Source organism: Urocampus carinirostris, chromosome 2, assembly GCF_059441175.1.
Source record: "Urocampus carinirostris isolate Australia breed hairy pipefish chromosome 2, RoL_Ucar_1.0, whole genome shotgun sequence".
In the NCBI taxonomy this organism is placed as follows: Eukaryota; Metazoa; Chordata; class Actinopteri; order Syngnathiformes; family Syngnathidae; genus Urocampus; species Urocampus carinirostris.
The window spans coordinates 59,659,046-59,666,345 of NC_142350.1; the positions used below are offsets into that span (position 1 = coordinate 59,659,046).

General features: G+C 41.3%; 1 long non-coding RNA gene across 1 annotated transcript; it reads left to right on the plus strand.

Moving 5' to 3' along the window:
- Positions 1-5,668: 5,668 nt before the first annotated feature.
- Positions 5,669-6,695, plus strand: LOC148372766 (uncharacterized). The gene is made up of 3 exons (XR_015849660.1): positions 5,669-5,870; positions 5,936-6,550; positions 6,617-6,695. It is a non-coding gene; the product is annotated as an uncharacterized LOC148372766 (long non-coding RNA).
- The last annotated feature ends 605 nt before the right edge of the window (positions 6,696-7,300 follow it).

Sequence of the window (7,300 nt, forward strand, 5' to 3'; positions counted from 1 at the left end):
TTACCCAGATTTTTCACTCCAAAAAGTCAGAAGATGGGTAATACCAAGTGAGCATTAACTGTGAAAAATGAATATGTGAGCAATACCTCTGTGGGACGGTATTTATACAGAGCAGTCTGGATTTGGAGGGTGACCCGTGTTAGCGACATGTGCGTTCACACACATATTGTAATTAGACTCGTATTGATCCGGGCCTGCAGCCTTTCCTCTCTGCGTCGGCCTGATCGATAAACACGATGTCCATCCGACTGTGAATTCTCTCTTACACATAGAAATGCACTCTAATGACTGCATCGACTCCATCAAGTGACTTCCAGTCGTTGCCTGTAGGGAGGTTCAACTTTGGAAATGTGACTGTAGTCGAGTCAAGTCAATTTATATAGCCCTTAATGACAAGGAGTCTCAAAGGGCTGCACAGATTATTACACTATATTACAGCCGACGCGAAGAGTAGGTTATTCATATGCAATGGAGTAGAAGTGTGTTTTAAGCTAAGATTTAAACATTTCCACTGAGGTTGCAGATCGGATCTCGGGGGGAAGAGCATTCCACAACACCGGTGCCCGGATGGAGAACGCTCTCGAACCTGCAGAACACTTCTTTGCTCTTGGGATCACCAGAAGACCGGCACTCTCAGATCGTAGGCTTCGGACCGGGACATGGGGGCAAGTCAGATCTGAAAGGTAAGAGGGAGCAAGTCCATGTATGATTTTGTATAATACTAAGAGAACCTTGAAATCACATCTAAGGCTAACTGGGAGCCAATGCAGGTTAGCTAAAATCGGTGTGATGTGATCGTACTTTTTTGTCCTAATTAAAAGCCTCGCTTGTACCAGCTGAAGAGACTTGATTCTAGACTTCGGGAGACCAGAGAGTAGTGCATTACAGGTTTCGAGACGGGAGGTAACAAACGCATGAATTATAATTTCCGCATCCGACTGAGACAGTATTGAACGGATTTTAGCAATGTTACGAAGATGGAAGAAAGTGGTTCTAGTAATTTTCTTTACATGCGTTTCAAAGGATAGATCAGGGTCAAATATGACACCTCAATTTTTAACTGTTGCAAACTACAGACTATTATGACACCATCCCCTGATCTTAAACCTACATGAGGGCAAAGAAAAGCGAGTCATCAATCAATAGGGGAACTTGCATAAAAATGCAAAGAAACTGTTTGATTTCACAATCAAATTATCCATCCATCCATCCGTTATCTGCACCACTTATCCACAGTAATAGGATACCACAGTCCTTCCTGTTTTGAAACAGCCAAAAAATGCTGAATTACAAGTCACACTTGCTAGAAATATTTGACCAAATAAGCCAAAGATTGATTAAGATTCCAACCTATTGAAGGATTTTATTATTTTGTGCAGACATGTAGAGCTATGTTAACTGTTTTTGATAATTCAAAGCTGTATTGCAAATAAGTCATTTTATGAAATGTGGGAGGAAAACGTATGACAAAGAGGAAATCCATGCAGACATGGGGAGAACATGCAAACTCCTCACAGGGAGGGGGGTAGTTGTATTTGAACAGGGGACCTCTGAACTGTATATGTATGATATATTATATATTTTGCGCATCGGCCCCACAGTTCAGAGGTCCTGGGTTTTAATCCAACTACCCCCCCTCCCTACATATATATATATATATATATATATATATATATATATATTATATATATTACAGGTCTTTCAAGGTTAGATTTCTAGATGATACACAGGTGTATTTGCAACTGTATCACACAAATTGTTAAAAAAATCATGCATTGTCCATTCATGCATCCATTATCTGCACCGCTTATCCTCAGTAGGGTGGCGGGGGTGCTGGAGCTCATCCCAGCTATCCTCGGGCAGTGGGCAGGGGACACCCTGAACCGGTTGCCAGCCAGTCGCAGGGCACACAGGGACAGACAATTCGCATGCTCATTTACACCTAGGGACAATTTGGACCGGCCAATTAACCTGACATGCATGTTTTGGGAATGTGGGAGGAAAGGATTTTTCTTTTTAGTTTATCTCTCTCACAGTGGACATGCACCTAAGATGGAAATTTCAGACCCCTTCATGATTTCTATGTGGGAGAAAGAGCAAAATAGCAGTGTGTTTAAATACGTATTTACTTCACTGTATATTTATTTCCTTTTTACCTACTTCTAAAAAACATGCTCCGTTTACATTATAACATGCCATAGGAATACATTTAAGGAACTGACATTTGTAAGATACATCTGTTCAATTACTTCTTTCAAATCAAAGACAAATATTTAATATTCATCTGATAATATGAACATGGGTCAAGACAATGAACAATAGTCTTTTTGAAATAAATGTAAAATTAAATGTGTTGTCATTTCATAGTTTAAACTGATGCTTTCACCTTTGGTGGTTTCGATTTTGTCTGGTGAGAAGGAAAAGCAAGTAGCTGGTAAAATGGTATCCATCTTTAAGGAGAAAATTTGAATTCAATAAAAAAATTAAAATAATACGTTGTTAACCCAATTAGTTTGACTCGTTTACCCAACGGAAACCCTTGACTTGACCCTTCCATTTCAACTGCCATTGTTTCAGTAGCCACAACTGCGTTGACCTTGCGGGCCTATTGGGGCAGAATGACAGCCCCGATTGGCTCGTGGTGAGCCCGGGGCCACTTTTTGATACACTCAGATAAACCTGATAATGTGTGCACACAGGGCCAAGGTCAAACATGTCCCACAAGGTTAAATAACAACTGTCTGTTTTGTCAATTGAAGTCTTGCAATACGAGTTTTTTACAAAATCAAATGATTGCTGATGAAAAGTGTCGTAAAAGTACTGTATGTACAGGCTTTGGGAGTAATGGAATACATGTGATGTAATCAGGATACAAAAAATGTAATTGTACTCAGTTACATCCAACCATCCTTCCATTATCTGCACCGCTTATCCTCAGTAGGGTCACGGGGGTGCTGGAGCCCATCCCAGCCGTCTTCAGACAGACAATTAATTCGCTCATCCACATCTAGGGACAATTCGGACCGGCCAAATACCCTAACGTGCATGTTTTTGGAATGTGGGAGGAAACCGGAGTGCCCGGAGGAAACCCACGCAAGCACGGGGAGAACATGCAAACTCCACACATGAGATTCGATCTCATGACCTCAGAACTGTGCCGCAAACGCGCTAACCACTGCCGTGCTGCCCTATTCCGTTCCAATTACAGAAAACAGACGTCATCATATTGAAGGTATATTTTTGCAAAAATAAGGATTACTTTGCAGGATTACAAATTGATTTAAAAGGATTTTTATGTTGCACACTACAGGGAACAATAGTGAAGTTTCTTTTTATTCTTTTTTGTCATGTCAGGTCGCGCCGCTCTCTCCCTGCTGCCTCATTCAATCCATTTATATAAATAATATATATATATATATATATATATATATATATGAGTAATAAAATAGACATTTACTGTATATGATAGTTCCTGTATTTCTTTCTATTAGAAGAAGCTAAATAATGTGTCAGGACCAGAACGGAAACAGGACCCACTCGCGTAACGTTTCTCACGTTTTATTAGAAGAAAGGGGAAGGGTTGCACCCACGATCCGGGGATTGCTGGACGTGGGAAGCAGGTAGCTCTGAACGCGGAAGTGGATCTTCCGTAGTGAGCGATGGCGGTGTCGGGAACGGAAAAACCGGGTCAGTAGCCGGGACTCGGAGAGCAAGATTTGGTCGGGATCGAAAACGAGTCGTAAGCCGGGACGGGAGAGCAGACGTGGTCGAGATCAAACAGGTCGTAGCGGGAGACAAAGACAAAAAACAGCACAGGCGTAAGTCAGGGTCGAAAAAGGGCTTGCCGTGTAAAAACAGAGATTTGCACATGGACCGACAACCGGGGATTGACAGGACAGGGTTTAAATAGTGTGGAAGCCAATCTGTCAACAAGCTGCAGCTGGCGCCACACGGGCGGAGCCAATTTGGCGCCATGGAAACCGTGACATAATGTCCCTTAGACAGTGTTGACAAACACAAAACTTTTAGACTGAAAAGCAGTATTGGGCACGTTACTCTAAAAAAAGAATTATTTACTCACTACTTATTCCAAAAAGTAACTGAGTAAGTCAAAGTAACTAGTAACGGTACCTGAAAAAAAAAAAAATGCTGATTTGACATTTTTGGTTTTGGTGACTCAGCTTCTTTCCCAGAAAGACATTCTACTCTGCCAAGTCAGAAGAAGCCAGAATGTTTTGGAAGTGATCAGGTAGGTCACCCGAAGAGTGAAAATGCAAAATGCAAAAAAAACAAAAAACAAACAAAAAAAAACCCTGACACAGCACTTTTTGTTTTGCAGATGCAGTTTTTCCAGAAAGACACTCCCTTCATCCAGGCCAGAACAACATTCAATTCCAACAGAATGTCTCACAGACAGTGACAAGGGTTGACCTATGTGAAGAAAAAATGCCAAAGAAGTCAACTCGGCACTTTTGGTTTTGCTGACTCAGCATTTTCCCGAGAAGGATATCCCACTCTTCCTGGCCAGAATGCCATTGAATATCCACACTATAATTTACAGGCAGTCAGGTACGTTACCCCAAAGGTGAAAACTGCTAAAAAAGCTGATTTGACATTTTATGGTTTTGCTGAGCAGCTGTCGCAGAAAGACATTCTACTCTCCCAAGCCAGAGGTTTGGCCAGGATTAGAATGTTTTACAAGCATTCAGGTAGGTCAGTTGAAGAGTGAAAATGCAAAAAAGTTTAAGAAACCCTGACACAGCACTTTTTGTTTTGCAGACACAGAAGTTTTTTCCAGAAAGACATTCCCCATCATCCAGGACAGTACAACATTTAATTCCAACACAATGTCTCGCAGACAGTGACAAGGGTTGACCTATGTGTAGAAAAGAAATGCCAAAGAAGTTGACTCTCCACTTTTGGTTTTGGTGACTAAGCATTTTCCCTAAAATATATTCCACTCTCACTGGCCATAATGGCATTAACTATCCACACCATATTTTACAGGCATTCAGGTAGGTTATCCCAGATGTGAAAACTGCAAAAAAGCTGATTTAACATTTTTGGTTTTGCTGACTCAGCTGCTTTCCCAGAAAGACATTCTACTCTCCCAAGCCAGAAAAAGTTTGGCCAGGTTCAGAATATTTTCCAAGCATTCAGGTAGGTCACTTGAAGAGTGAAAATGACCCCCCCCCCCAAAAAAAATCCCTAACACAGCACTTTTTTTTCTGCAGACGCAACAGTTTTTCCAGAAAGACATTCCCCTCATCCAGACAAGAACAACGTTCAATTTTAACACAATGTCTCACAGTGACAAGGGTTGTCCTATGTGTGGAAAAAAATGCCAAAGCTGACTCGGCACTTTTGGTTTTGCTGATGCAGCATTTTCCCTAGAAAGACATTCCACTCTCCTTGGCCAGAATGCCATTGAATATCCACACAATCATTTACAGGCAGTCAAGTAGGTTATCCCAGATGTGAAAACTGCAAAAAAGTTGATTTAAATTTTTTGGTTTTCCTGACTCAGCAGCTTTCCCAGAAAGACATTCTACTCTCCCAAGCGAGAAGAGGTTTGGCCAGGATAAGAATCTTTTCCAGACGATCAGGTAGATCACTCGAAGAGTAAAAACGGTTTTAGTGACTAAGCATTTTCCCTAAAAAGATATTCCACTCTCACTGGCCAGAATGGCATTGACTATCCACACCATCTTTTACAGGCATTCAGGTAAGTTATCCCAGATGTGAAAACTGCAAAAAAGCTGATTTAACATTTTTGGTTTTGCCGTCTCAGCTGCTTCCCCAGGAAGACATTCTCCTCTCCCAAGCCAGAAAAAGTTTGGCCAGGATCAGAATATTTTCAAAGCATTCAGGTAGGTCACTTGAAGAGTGAGAATGACCTAAAAAAAAAACTAACACAGCACTTTTTGTTTTGCAGACGCAGCAGTTTTTCCAGAAAGACATTCCCCTCATCCAGGTCAGTACAACATTTATTTCCAACACAATGTCTCGCAGACAGTGACAAGGGTTGACCTATGTGTAGAAAAGAAATGCCAAAGAAGTTGACTCTCCACTTTTGGTTTTGGTGACTAAGCATTTTCCCTAAAATATATTCCACTCTCACTGGACATAATGGCATTGAGTTAATTTAACACTTTTGGTTTTCCCGACTCAGCACCTTTCCCAGAAAGACATTCTACTCTCCCAAGCCTGAAGAGGTTGGGCCAGGATCAGAATTTTTTCCAAACGATCAGATAGATCACTCAAAGAGTAAAAAATGACCGCCCCCCCCCCCAAAAAAACCCTGACACAGCACTATTTGTTTTGCAGACGCAGTTTTTCCAGAAAGACATTCCCCTCATCCAGGCCATAACAACATTCCATTTCAACACAAAGTCTCAATGACAGTGACCAGGATTGACTTATGTGAGGAATAAATGCCAAAGAAGTAGACTTTTGGTTTTAGTGACTAAGCATTTTCCCTAAAAAGATATTCCACTCTCACTGGCCAGGATGGCATTGACTATCCACACCATCTTTTACAGGCATTCAGGTAGGTTATCCCAGATGTGAAAACTACAAAAAAGCTGATTTAACATTTTTGGTTTTGCCTTCTCAGCTGCTTCCCCAGAAAGACATTCTACTCTCCCAAGCCAGAAAAAGTTTGGCCAGGATCAGAATATTTTCAAAGCATTCAGGTAGGTCACTTGAAGAGTGAGAATGACCTAAAAAAAACTAACACAGCACTTTTTGTTTTGCAGACGCAGCAGTTTTTCCAGAAAGACATTCCCCTCATCCAGGTCAGTACAACATTTATTTCCAACACAATAACTCGCAGACAGTGACAAGGGTTGACCTATGTGTAGAAAAGAAATGCCAAAAGTAGTCCACTCTGCAATTTTGCTGACTCAGCATTTTCCCTAGAAACACATCCACTCTCCCGGGGCAGAACGACATTTAATATCAGCGCCATCTCTTAAAGGCGCAGAACCATTCTAAGGTGAAATTGTTGGCCGGAATGGGCAGATGGTTCCAGCGAATTTCTCGGAAGTGTTTACACAAGAACACAGATGAAATGTCCTCTCATAAAACGTGTGACTTCGGAAGATAAAGATTATCCCGCCATTTTGTTTTTCAACAGTGTTTTTTTTTTTAATAGACCGTTAGAGTCATTTCCTCATTGGCTACGTGATGCATTTCAAGTTCCTTATCACGAGCACTCGGCGACCTACCAAATGATATAATACACTGAGGAATTGTGTGTGAGAAGGTAAACAACTGCTACCGGCCAAACAGGCTGGGA